Raw genomic sequence first — 14,188 nt, forward strand, 5'->3', positions numbered from 1 at the left:
TCACTTTCATCACCCCAAAAGAGACCTCATACCCTTTAGCAGTAGACCAATCCCCCCAGCCCTCTCAGCCCTAGGCAATTCTAATCTACTTTTTGTCTCTGTTGATTTGCCTATTCTGAACATGTCATATAAATGGAATAACACAATATATGGCCCTTTGTACCTGGTTTACTTAGCATAATGTTTCCAAGTTTCGTCCAAGTTAAAGCATGTATTGTGGATTTTTAGAAATGCATTTGTTTGAGTTGTTCTCTGTTTAAAGAAGAGTTTTCCCTCCATCTTATTATTTTGTCCCTGCCATTAAAAAATGATTATTTTCTTTTCTTTAAATGTGGTATTCTCTGCTAAGTCAGTTCCTTTTTTCCCCAGGGAAGCCAAGTGGTTCTTTTAGGATTGTGATGTATCTGTTCTGATTTGCCACTGTCCTCGGATGAGGAAGTGAAATTTAAGGCCTGCAGTTTCTCAGGATAGATACCCATGGAGAGAACTCACCAGACTGGGAAGTTACTGACCTGGGAACTTCTCTCAGTAGTACGTGTCATCTTTCTTAGTATTTGTAAAACTTTCATTTTTGGGGGCGGGGGAGTGCCTGGGTGGCTCAGTTATTAAGCGTCTGCCTTCGATTCACGCCATGATCTTGAGCCCCAAGTCAGGCTCTCTGCTCAGAGGGGAGTCTGCTCTATCCCTCCCTTTGTCCCTCCCCCTGCTTTTATGCGCGCGCTCTCTCTCTCAAATAAATAAATAAATAAATAAATAAATAAATAAATATCTTAAAAGAATTTCATTTTGGGGTTTAAAATGCAAACTGAATCTGTTTCCTGGAAGCTAGCTGTTCAGCTGGGTTTGGGTGCTGCTCTCCCTGGGTCTGAGATTGCCCCTGTGTTGTTTGACTTAACTTATCTTGGCAGGTTTAAGATGCCCATTCTTTGAGCCTTCTCTTTTCACCTTATTCATGAGAAGCGACACCCTTAATCTGGGAATGGAAATGGTCCTTCCTGATTTCCTTATTGGCTTTGAGAGCAGGAACCCGAGGTCAGTGATGCATTCTGTCCTGGACTGATGGTCAGAGGAGACACAAGGGAATTTTTACCCTTACTGAGCATAGGGAACTCAGCTTTGGGAACTTCCTCATCATAAAAGCTGTCTTTCAGTGTCGAGGTTAAAAGTTCAATCTATAAGAGGTATTCCTAGTTTTATTTACTTATTATGGCTTTGCCTTATTTGGATTGTGAAAGCAATGCTTGTCAAACTTTAGTATGCATAGGGATTTTCTGGGATCTTGTTTAAAATGCGGACACTGATTCAGTAGGTCTGGGTAAGCTCGAAATTCTATATATCTAGGAGGCTCCTAGGTGATGCTGTTGCTGTTCCTAGCCTACTAGACCACACCTTGAGTGACTGTGACAGAAAACTCGTGGGAAGAATCGGGACACAAACTTTTGCTTGGCGCGGGGTCTTAGGGCTTGGGTGTTCCTGGGCTCTCCCCTTTCTCCCTGAGCGAGTGGGTGGAGCTAGGAGCTCCTCTTGCGCATGCGTACTTCCTCTCACCCGCTCCAGCTCGGGTCCAGGCGAGGGTGGCGTCTGCATCTTCCTGTTGCTAAGAGATAAGGAGGTCTAGAGGAGCGGTGGCGAGCAGGGGAGAGGAGCTGACGCCAGCGGAACCCAGCGAGGACATGGCGTCGCGGATGATGGGGCTCCACGGATGAGAGCCTCCTGAGATCCGGAATTCAGCGAATTGTGGACCCTCAGTGTTGCAATACTCGCGTTTATCCTTACGCATTTTTAAAATAATTACATTTTAAATGGTTATAAGTACCTATCTGTCCGCGAGTTGCCTCTTGGCCAGGAAAATCTAAAATATTTTCTATCTGGCCCTTTGAGAAAAAAAGCCTAACCCCTTAGGGATGCCTTTGGGAAAAAAAGCCTAACCCCTCAGGGATGCCGTGTTAGAGGTGGTTTTTCTTTATAATATATACTTTTTCTAAATCACGTAATAAAACACAGATGTAGAAAAGTCGACTGAACCAAATGTATAGCTTAATTATTAGAAGGCAAACATCTTTTTATCCCCAACCAGATCGCAAAAATAGAACTTTGCAACAACCCTAGGAGCCCTCCTTGGACTCCCCCTACCCAACCACCTTCCTCTTTCCAAAGGTAACTGCTCCCCTGTCTTGCACAGTAATCACAATTTGGGTTACCTTTATAGTTTTATTACCCTTATCAGATCCTTAGATATATTTTTAAAGCTTACTTGAAATGCATTTTCAGTCTTTTTATCTGTGGATTCCCTCCTAATCTTCTCCTTTTTCTTATAGTGTGTAGGATTTTTCGCAGTCTGTTTTTGCTGGCTGCATATTCAATGTTCAACTCACTTAACATGTTCTTCTGCCCCCTCTTATTTCAATCGAATTAGCTTGTGGATCCAGAATGGTAATCAGACATGGATTTGGATCCCTTTGGCGAGACCCTACATGGTATACTCTTTCACCAGAGGTCCGGTTATCTATCTGTGATCTTCACAGCAACATGTACAGGATGCCTGTATCTGTTTATTCACTGAACATGGTGACATTCACACTCTGTCATCTCTTTTTCATTTATTAGTTGGAATCTTTCTAAAAAGAGATGCTTCCTCTAATCTTATTTTTTTCACCAGTGGTACAGTTAATGTAGAAGGACTCCTTCTCGCCCTGAGATCATGACCTGAACTGAAATCAAGAGCCAGATGCTTAAGCAACTGAGCCACCCAGACACCCCTCCATTAGAAGCATTTAAGCACAGGAGTGACATGATCTGATTTATGCTTTTGAAAGATCTTTCCACTGCGAGCAGATGGACTGTGAGGGCAGGAGGGGGAAGCAGGGATGCCTATTAGGAGGTTGATGATCAGGAGAGAGGTGCTGGACAAGACTGAAGCAGCAGAGACAAGAAGAGCTTGGATTCCAGCTATATGTGGAGACAGCTATGCATGCTAATGGATGGATACAGGGAAGAAGGGAAGAGACTCACTTCCAAACTTATGATGCGAGGAACCAGGTGCATAGTGGTGCCATCCAATGGCATGGGGAAACTTGCAGAAGGAGCAGGTCTGTGGGAGGGAAAATAAGAGTTTGCTTTGGATGTATTCAGGTTTTTTTGTTTGTTTGCGTTTTTTTTAGATTTTATTTATTTAATTGACAGCGAGAGTGTGTGCACAAGCAGGGGAAGCGGCAGGCAGAGGCAGAGGGAGAAGTAGGCTCCCCACTGAGCAGGGAGCCAGATGTGGGGCTCAATCCCAGGATCCTGGGATCATGATCCGCAGCTGCATCCTGAGAAACCAGAAGGGGAGAGACCTGCAGGGAAGTCTGAGAAGACCCTGGGGGTCAGGAGGAAAACTAGAAAGAGAATGGTCACACCAAAGCCTCAAGAGGAGGAGATGATGTTGGAGAAGGAGGGAGTGGCCAGTTGTGTCAAGTGCCACTGATGGCTGGGCAAGATGAGAGGGGTGACCTGAACAGTGGGCTGAGAGAGATGGGAGAAGTTTCAGTGGGCTGGTGGGAAGCAAAGGCCAAGGCAGTGAGAAGGCCGGCCCAGGAAATCTAGGCAGCTCTGGAGGAAATTGACCGGGAAGAGAAGCAGGAAAAACAGATAGTAGAGGCTGGAAGGGGCTGTGGGCCCAAGAGACCATGTGTCTTTGTAAGAACAGCCACATTAAGGGTTGCTTGTATGCGGGTAGGTATGATCCAGACCAGAGAAGAAACTGATAAAGCCAGAGAATGTGGGGACTACTGCAGCGGCAAAGTTTTCAAGTATATGAAGAGATTGAAAACTTCAGTACAAAGGGGAGAGCTAGGTCACAGTCAGGAGCTGTGATACTCCTTCTGTTGTTGTAAGGGAAGGAGGTCTGGAAACCCTTGCTAGTAGGTTGGTGGAGGCAGGGCTGGGAAACCTTCCTTAGTGAACAGGTAGTGAGGTGAAGAGATGAAATTGCTGCTTTGAAAAGCTCCTTTAAAAAAAGAGTGCATTTGATTCTTTTTTTTTTTTTTTTTAAGATTTTATTTACTGAGAGAGACAGCACACACGAGCAGGGGTTGAAGGCAGAGAAGGGAAGGGTCAGATGTGGGGCTCTAGGTGCGGGACTCCATCCCAGGACCCCAAGATCATGACCTGAGCCCAAGACAGACACTTAACCGACTGAGCCACCCAGGTACCCCGCCTTGAAAAGCTCCTTGAAGGAGATTTAGGCAAGTGTAGTAGATCAGCTGACAGCGTTGGCTGCTCATTTAAGATCTGAGGTAAAAATAACTTTTTCTGTGACTCTGTGGGGTAACAGATGGTGACTAGATTTATTGTGGTGATCATGTGTATGAATATCTCAGTGTATACAAATATTGGAATCATTATGTTGTGTACCTGAAACTAACACAATGTCCTATGTCAATTATACTCTAATGAAAACAGAAAGACTTGGGGGTGCCTGGGTGTCTCAACTAGCTGCTTCCGGCTCTTGGTTTTGGATCAGGTCATGATTTCAGGGTCCTGGGATTGAGCACGGCGTTGGGCTCCACACTCAGCAGGGAAGTCTGCTCGAGGATTCTCTCCCTCTTCCCCTGCCGCCACTCAGACACACTCATGAGTGCCTGCTCTCTCTCACAAATAAATAAATCTTAAAAAAAAGAGAGAAAGATTTGAGGCCCTGGATTTAAACTGAGACTGGCCAACAAGTGGGATTTTCTCCATCTATGCTTAGCTGTTCAAGTGTAAGCACAGAGCAGACGGATCATAATTAGGGGCATAATTAGGGGTGGGGTTCTACCATCTGAGTGTGATGGAGGGAGGAGGGCAGGCACAAGTAAGGGTGTTTGCAGGGAACTGGCTCAAAGCCTATATTTTGTTCAGTATTCGAGTTCTAAACCCCATGCATACAGGCTCTCATCTCAACCAATAGCTTTAGTTGGTGTCGTCTTCCCAATTTTGAAACACAAACCTTAAACAAGAGCATGGTATATATGATATGTGACTCCTCCCTCTCTTCTTCCTTTGGAAGCTTTGGGGTTTTTGTTGTTGTTGTTGTTTAAAGATCCTATTTATTTGAGAGAGAGAGAGAGAGAGAGAGCGAGAGAGAGAAAGAGAGCACACACACATGCAGGGGGAGAGGCAGAGGGAGAGGGAGAAGCAGGCTCCTTGCTGAGCAGGGACCACCCCCCCCAAGTGAGACTCGATTCTAGAACCCTGGGATCCTGACCTTAGTAGAAGGCAGATGACTAACCAACTGAGCCCCCAGGCATCCCTGGAAGCTTTGTTTCTTAAGGTGGAGAAAAGAGGCAAGAGACTCTTCGTTTGTAACATTTAAAAGTTATGTTAAAGAGATAGTATATTATCTTTGAAGAACAAATACAAAATACAATTTCAGATAAAAACGAAGAGAGCTTATTATTATTGGACTGCACCACAGGGAAATTCTTCAGGCTGAAGGGGTTTACTCCCTGATGGGAATTTGAGTCTTTAGGTGAAGGAAGAACACTGGGATTGATAACTATGGATAAATATAAAAGCCTATCTTTTTTCTTCAGTTTATTTAAAAAGCATTTAACCATTTAAAGCAAAATAATTTTGTAATTGTAGCTTTCCATTTATTGCTCCAGTAATATGTCATACAATATATATGTTATGTAATGTAGTATATATTTTATGTTATATAATATATATGTCATATATGTGGTTATAACATAAAGAATGGGCTTGCTAGTGGCACAATACAGTTGCAAAGTTCTTACATTTTACAAGGAGCAGAATAATATTCACCCTAGGTGGACTCTGAAAAGTTAAGGGTATATACTGAAATCCTTAGAGCCACAATTCTTTAAGTGTGATACAGAGACTTTGGGGGTTCCTGGAAACCCATTCAGGAGCACTGTGAGAGCCTTATTTTGCCAACATGTATGTTTATAAGCTGCATTCTACTTCCTGTATGCCAACCAAAACAGCCTGTCACAACCGATTGAATGCAGAAGTCATTATGAGTCTCCACCTGTCTTCTATTAAGCCAGACCTTAAAGAGATTTCCAAAAACATAAAACAGTGCCTCTCTGTGAAGTCTTTTAAAAAATATTTTAAAAATATATATTTTTCATAAAAACATCTTGTTCATGTTAACATGAACATATTCAAATATTTTTAAAAATTTTCAGTTTCATATCATATATCTGTATATCTCTATCTCTCCCCCATAAAAGGTCTTTGGGGATCTTCTGTACTTGTTAGGAGTATAAAGGGTCCTGAAACCAAAATACTTGTGAATGGCTGTAATAGAGCAAGCACTGGAAAATAAAGCCGTGTGCAGCGCTATTCACAATAGCCAAAAGGTAAAAACAATCCAAATTTTGGGGGGGGGGAGGACTAGATAAACAAAATATGGTGTATCCATACAATGGAAATACTGCTCTGTCTTAGAAACAAATGAATACACGATTCCATGTGGATGATCCTGGAAAACATTATGCTAATTGAAAGCAGATGAACACAAAGGGCCACATACTGAATGATTCTGTTTATATGGAATGTTCACCGTAGGCAAATCCAGAGAGACCATGCAGACTGGTGGTGGCCAGGTGCTGAGGAAGAGGAGAATAGGGAGTGACTGCCTCTGGGTATGGAGTTTTATTTTGGGAAGATGGAGATGTTTTAGAACTGGATAGAAGTCCTGGTTGTACAACATTGTGAAGGCACTGAATTGAACATTCATTCATTCATTCGTTTATTTATTTATTTTTAAGATTTTATTTATTTATTTGTCAGCACAAGCAGGCAGAGTGGCAGGCAGAGGCAGAGAAAGAAGCAGGCTCCCCAACTAGCAAGGAGCCCAATGCAGGACTTGAAGCCTGGACCCTGGGATCATGACTGGAGCGGAAGGCAGCTGCTTAACTGACTGAGCTACCCAGGCATCCCTGAATTGAACATTTAAGTGGATTAACTTTATGTGATGTAAATTTCACTTCAATTACCAAGAAAAGTTACAAAATACAGTTAAAAAGTCAATGGAGGGGGCACCTGGGTGGCTCAGTTTGTTAAGTGTCTGCCTTTGGTTCAGGTCATGATCCCAGGGTCCTGGGATTGAGTTCTGCATTGGGCTCCCTGCTCATTGGGAAGTGTGCTTCTCCCTCTCCCCTCTCCTCCTGCTCTCTCTCTCTCAAATAAATAAATAAAATTAAAAGAAAAGAAGGTATAAAAAAAAAGCCAATGGAGAAGTGAAAATGGAATTATAAAAGATAGTTCAATCCAAAGAAACAGGAAAGGAGGGATAAAGGAACAAAAAACATTCAGGACAAAGAGAAAACAAATAGAATCGTGAACCTAAATCCAGCCACATCAAGAATGACATCATCTTAAGATATAGTAATTCCTCTTCTAGGCATTTAACCAAAAGAAATGAAAACACATATTTTCAAAAACACTTGTACTTGGATGTTTATAACAACTTCATTTGTAATAACCAAAAACTTGGAACAGTCCAAGTGTCCACCAACAGGAGAAATGTGGTGTATACATATGTTGAAAACGACTTAGTTGTGTGAAAGAACACACTACTGCTGTACATGGATGGACATGCCCATACACGATATGGACAAATCTCAGAGTCATGCTGAGGAGGGGACCTGGGTGGCTCAGTCGTTAAGCATCTGCCTTCTGCTCAAGTCCTGATCCTGGTGGGGGTCCTGGAATGGAGCCCCCCATTGGGCTCCCTCCTCCCTGCTTGGTGGGAAGCCTGCTTCTCCCTCCCATACTCCCCCACTCATATTCCCTCTCTTGCTGTCTCTCTGTCAAATAAATAAAAAGTCTTAAAAAAAAACATGCTGAGTAAAGGAAGTTTTATCCAGAAGAATATATACTGATGATTCCAATTTTATAAAGTTCTAGAACAGGGAAAACACATCTGGGTTTTTTTCCTTAAGTAGGTTCCAGAGTGGAGCCCAACACAGGGTCTGAACTCGGGACCCTGACATCAAGACCTGAGCTGAAATCAAGAGTCAGATGCTCAAGGGGGTCTGTGTGGCTCAGTTCTAAAGCGTCTGCCTTCAGTTCAGGTCATAATCTCATGGTCTTGGGATCAAGCCCCCTAGGGAGCTCCCTGCTTAGCTAGGAGCCTGCTTGTCCCTCTCCTTCCACCTCTCCCTTCTGCGTGCTCACACCTTCTCCCTCTCTCCTCTCAAATGAATAAATAAAATCTTAAAAAAAAAAAGTGAGACGCTACCCAGGCACCTCCAATGCATCTGTTTTTAAAATCGGTTTTTAATTATTTTATTTTATTTATTTATTTTTTTGAATAAAGATTTTATTTATTCATTTGACAGACAGAGACCACAAGTAGGCAGAGAGGCAGGCAGAGAGAGAGAGGGGAAAGCAGGCTCCCTGCGGAACAAAGAAGCCCGATTCGGGGCTCAATCCCAGGACCCTGAGACCATGACCCGAGGCGAAGGCAGAGGCTTTAACCCACAGAGCCCCCCAGGCGCCCCTAAAATCTTTTTTTAAAAAAGTGGGAGCACTCGAAGGAACTTTCTTTCTTTTTTTTTTTTTTTTTTTTAAATGATTTTATTTATTTATTTGAGAGAGAGAGAGAGAGAGCAAGCACGAGAGGAGAGAGATCAGCCGGAGAAGCAGACTCCCTGCTGAGCAGGGAGTCTGATGTGGGACTTGATCCCAGGACTCCAGGATCATGACCTGAGCCGAAGGCAGTCGCTTTAACCAACTGAGCCATCCAGGTGCCCTCGAAGGAACTTTCTAGGAGACGGAAATGTTCTTTCGTCATAGGTGTTGGGTTACCCTGTTATATGTCTTTGTCAAAATTCATTTCAAAACTTTTCGTAAGCGATTTTCCCACTTTTTAATGCAGTGAAAAAACACAGCAAAATGTACCATTGTAACCATTTTTACATGTACAGTTCAGTGGTGTTAAGGACATTCGTGTTGTGCAACCACCCATCTTCAGAGTTCTTCATCTTACAAAACTAAAACTTTTCCCATTTGAACAGTAACTCCCCATTCCCTCCAGCCCCTGGCAACTGCTATTCCGCTTGCTTCCTGTATGAATTTGACTACTCCAAGTGTCCCATACCAGTAGACTCACACAGAATTTGTCTTTGTGTTTAGCTTATTTAATTTAGCATAACGTCCTCGAGGTTCATCCAGGTTGCAGCACGTGTCAGAATTTCCTTCCTTTTAAGGATAATGTATGTATAATGTATGAATAATGTATGTCCACTGTATGTATAGCCCACATTTTCTTTATCCACTGGATGCTGGGATTGATTTCACGTTTTAGCCATTGTGACCAACGCTGCTATCAACATGGGTGTACAGATATCTTTTTCACTCTGCTTCAATTCTTTTGGGTACATACCCGGAAGTGGAATTGTTGGATCATACAGTATTTCTATTGCTAATTAGTTTTCCACAGTGGTCGCTCTACATTCCTTTTTTAAAAAGATTTCATTCATTCATCTGACGCAGAGAGAGAGAGGGAGAGAGACACACACACACACACACACACACACACACACATACACACACACAGTGAGAGAGGGAATATAAGCAGGGGGTGTTAAAGGGGGAGAAGCAGGCTCCCCGCTGAGCAGGGAGCCCCATGTGGGACTCGATCCTAGGACCCCGGGATCATGACCTGAGCTGAAGGCAGATGCTCAACCCACTGAGCCACCCAGGCACCCCAGTTACTGTACCTTTCTATCAACACTACACCAGGGGCCCCATCCCCTTAACACTTCTTATTTTGTATTTTTCTCATAGTAGCCATCCTAATGGATGTAGGGTATTATCACAGTATGTAATTTTTTTTTAATACATGGAACACTTCACAAATTTGCATGAGGTCCTTGTACAAGGGCTATGCTAATCTTTATCGTGTTAGTTTTAATACATATGCTACTGAAAGGAGCACACAGTATATGATTAAAAAAACCAAAACACTAAACATGCAATAAGGGTTGAACCCTTAATTTTTTTTTTTAAAGATTTTATTTATTTATTTGACAGAGAAATCACAAGTAGTCGGAGAGGCAGGCAGAGAGAGAGAGAGGGAAGCAGGCTCCCTGCTGAGCAGAGAGCCCGATGCGGGACTCGATCCCAGGACCCTGAGATCATGACCTGAGCCGAAGGCGGCGGCTCAACCCACTGAGCCACCCAGGCGCCCCCCCCCCCCTTAATTTTTTTATTATTTAATTTTTCTTAGAGCTAGAGAGAGAGAGCCAGGGTTGAGGGGAGGGGCAGAGAGAGGGGGAGAGAGAAAATCTTTTTTTTTTTTTTAAAGATTTTATTTATTTATTTGACAGACAGAGATCACATATAGGCAGAGAGGCAGGCAGAGAGAAAGGAGGAAGCAGGCTCCCCAATGAGCAGAGAGCCCGATGCGGGGCTCGATCCCTGGACTCTGGGATCATGACCTGAACCGAAAGCAGAGGCTTTAACCCACTGAGCCACCCAGGCACCCCAGGAGAGAAAAAATCTTAAGCAGGTTCCATGCTTGGTGTGGAATCCGACATAGGGTGGGGCTCGATCTCAGGACCCTGAGATCATGACTTGAGCCGAAATCAGGAGTCTGGTGCTTAACTGACGGAGACACCCAGGCACCCCATGAACTATTTTTGATAGCAAGAGTGAAGGGTAGAAAAGGCTTTAGAAAAAACCCTGAACAGGTTGAGTCTAGTTGATAAGTCTGTCAAAGTGTTTAGGAGTTGGGTGGAGTGTCCTGATATTTGTAACTTACTTTGAATAGCATCAGAAGTAGAATGGATTCATTGATGGATGGGACAGATGAGTGGTATGGGGATAGGGCAAATACAGAGAAATGTTAACAGTTGTAGAATCTAGGTGGGGAGGAGATGAGTGCTTACTGTATCATTCTTCCAACTTCTCTTTGTATTTGAAGTGTTCATGATCTTTTTCTTGGGGGAAATTTTGTCTGTGGAAAGGTTTGCTGTGAAGGAGTGAGAGTCCTTAGGACCCCCTCTAACCATGCAGAGACCTCAGGGGGAAAATGTCAGGGCCCAACTGGCCTGGAGCTAGAACCCTGGAGGCTCGTAGGTGCTGGGGTGGGACAGGAAAGAGTAAAAGGATCAAGGGGACCAGGTATGGAGAGTGAGAAAAGAAAGAGGGCAATTAGAGTCTACCTTTGAAGGTCAAGGTAGATTACATGTATTACTTACTGGTGTCCCTGTTGTCTTAGGCACTTAATGCTCAAGAGAGTCGAAATAGCAGTGGGAGCTAGTGAAATTCATCTGTCCACTTGGGCAGGATTTCCAAATGGCAAGATAGTACCAGGGCTCAGGGTTAGGTTCTCAAGATTGCGAATCCAGAAATGAAAACATCTGAGTGTTCCCCACCCCACTTGTGCCCAGAACCTGCTATCCCCTTCACAGGAAATTACTAACAAACCAGAATGGTGAGATCTGAAACTGCCAAGTCGATCAGATGCTTGGGGCAAGTGGCCATTGCATTTTCTCTCCTGTGGGCTTGAGAAACAAATATCTTCAGAAGTCTGCTTAATGAGCAGAGCAGCATAGCAAGGGGAATGAGTCGGGTGATGGGTTAGTGGCTGACACTGTCTTAAACTGTTTGGATACAGGCCTGGAATATTTGCCTTGGCCAGACTTAGCACACTCTCCCCTGGACAGGGCTGGAGACATTCTCACATTCTTGACCCGTGATCTTCTTCGTTCTAGACACTACATTTCTTCCATTAACAGATTTTTTTTTTTCTTTCACGTGACACAATGGATTAGGTTGTGACATCTGAAGTCAGTTATCCTCTGGGTATTTTCAATGACGTCTTAACCACACGTTGGCATGCTGGTGTCAGAGGTACATAAAGTAACCGATGGCTGGGGGGTGGAAGGTGCTAAGAGAGGAGAAAGGGTGATTGTAGAGACAGATAGCCACTCGAGTACCCAAACTATTTAAGTCAAACCCTTTTCAGAGTTGATGGTCTCTGTGGCTTCTGTTTGAATTTTAATCCTGTGAGTTTTCAATGCTTCCCACTTATCCTTCCCAGCTGGTACACGGAACCATTTTTGATGCTTTGGAAAGCAGCATTTTTCTGTAACATTCTATTCCTACAGTGCATCTTTGGTTTGAGCTAAATCAAGTATCCTCTTATCACTAACGCTGAGTCTGATGGGATTTTCTCTCACCATCCCAGCTGCAGCTCCTAAAAGAGCAGACTTTACCTGACTGGCAGATGGAAAATGGCGCATCGTCACGATCTTGGCTAACTGAGGTGTTGTAGGCGTCCGTCAAGACTGGTGTCAAAACACTTCATTGTGTGTAATTAAAAAAAACACACACTGAACCAATATTGAGTCTAGTCGCTGACATGCATGCTGAACTGTTTAGGGGGTAAAGTCTTCTGATATTTGTAACGGATTGTGAAATGCGTCGGAAATAGGCTGGATTTAGAGATCTTCATTTTAGACAGTGGGGAAACAGACACAGAGCTTTTAGGCCACGTGTTAATGGAGCAATATCCCTTACTGATTTGTATGTGAAGAGTAGTATTTGTTAACTTTTTTCTAATTTCAGAAGAAGTGCATGTGTATTGTAAGAAGCCTTCATTGAAGTGTGGTTGTGAATGATGAGGTTGTGTTGGGTGGGAAACCACCTTTCCGTTGTGGGCCTGAGATACTCTGGTGCTACAAGGGGCTAGAAGTCGGGGGAAGGCGTTACATAACAAACATAACAAACATTCAGCTGCAGAAATTTGGAAGATTTTTTTTTTTAAAGATTTTATTTATTTATTTGACAGACAGAGATCACAAGTAGGCAGAGGGGCATGCAGAGAGAGAGGGGGAAGCAGGCTCCCTGCTGAGCAGAGAGCCCGATGCGGGACTCGATCCCAGGGCCCTGAGATCATGACCTAAGCCGAAGGCAGAGGCTTAACCCACTGAGCCACCCAGGTGCCCCAGAAATTTGGAAGATTTAATTGGCTGGCATTCTGTCTCTCACTGTGTCTTTCTCTGTCAAATAAATAAAATCTTAAAAAAAAAAAAAAAGATTTAATTGGCTTTAGTAATTGATTCATAAGTCAGACAGCAACTCATCTAGCAAGTAGAGGAGAGCTCCGAAGGGCCCCAGAAAAGGAAATATTTTTAAAGGTAGAGAGGGAGCAGAAAATAAAAGGAAATTATGAGCCAAGGATCCATTGTTTTAGGCAAGGTCGCACTCCTAAGGGGAACTCAAGGGGTCTATCAGTAAATTTCTTAGGGCTGCCCAGGAAATTCCTGTGTTATACTGGTGAGAGGTCACATTTCTGGGGGGTTGAGCCTGCAGTTAGGTTGGGTAAGAAGTCTGGGTTTACTGACTTGGAGCCTTAACCTAAATGACTCCATTTGGGGCCTGTGGTTTTCATTATAACAATATACAGAGAGCACGTTATTGAGCCCTGGCCTGTTGTTCAGCGGTGGGTTTGACTAACCCATAATTCTCCTTGGAGGAAGCGCCTGAGCAGTTTTCTTAGGGCTGCACAAATAACAAGCTATTTTCTTACCTGCCTTGACCATGGCCAGGGGTCCTGTGTAGTGTTTTTTTCTTTTCTTGAGGGAATCTAGAAGAAAGAAATTCTGGAGGTGCTGGTCTGGCTCAGTTGATAGAACACGTGACCCCCCCCCTTTTTTTTGAGATTTTATTTATTTATTTGTCAGACAAAGAGAGATTGAGAGAGAGAACATGAGCACAAGCACGGGGAGCAAGCAGGTAGAGGGGGAAGCAGGCTCCCTGCTAAGCAAGGAACCTGATGCGGGACTCCATCCCAGGACCCCGGGATGGTAACCTGAGCTGAAGGCAGAGGCTTAACCAGTTGAGCCACGCAGGCGTCCTGAACACGTGACTCTTGATCTCGGGTTGTGAGTTCGAGCCCCACATTGGGGGCAGAGTTTGCTTTAAAAAAAAAAAAAAAAAAGATAAAGAAATTCTGTATGTAATGCTGTGAAAATACCTCCAACAGTGAAGAGAATAGCGTGAATGTATGCTAGCGCTGTGCACAAAGGGATGAACAGGAAACAGACTGGTATTTGATCGGCTGGCTCTGGAAGGCATTCACAAGCAGAAACTGTGGCTTCTGTTGGGATGGGGTGGAGGAAGGGCCTGCTTGGATGCCTGCCTTGTATACCTTTTTATAGTTTTTGATTTTGCAATCTTTGTA

The 14,188-nt window shown here is 43.7% G+C and overlaps 1 long non-coding RNA gene and 1 other non-coding gene across 2 annotated transcripts in view; one reads left to right on the top strand and one right to left on the bottom strand.

Annotated features, from left to right (window-relative positions):
- The window catches only part of LOC131834040 (uncharacterized), a 15,841-nt gene extending 3,053 nt beyond the window's left edge, over positions 1-12,788 (top strand). The window contains exons 3-4 of the long non-coding RNA XR_009354731.1: positions 11,775-11,853; positions 12,191-12,788. This is a non-coding gene — a long non-coding RNA (uncharacterized LOC131834040). The remainder of the gene's footprint in view (positions 1-11,774; positions 11,854-12,190) is intronic.
- On the bottom strand, positions 9,833-9,934 carry LOC131834966 (U6 spliceosomal RNA). The gene has a single exon (XR_009355054.1). It is a non-coding gene; the product is annotated as a U6 spliceosomal RNA (small nuclear RNA).
- Positions 12,789-14,188: the final 1,400 nt, after the last annotated feature.

The sequence above is a fragment of the Mustela lutreola genome, chromosome 6 (assembly GCF_030435805.1).
Source record: "Mustela lutreola isolate mMusLut2 chromosome 6, mMusLut2.pri, whole genome shotgun sequence".
In the NCBI taxonomy this organism is placed as follows: Eukaryota; Metazoa; Chordata; class Mammalia; order Carnivora; family Mustelidae; genus Mustela; species Mustela lutreola.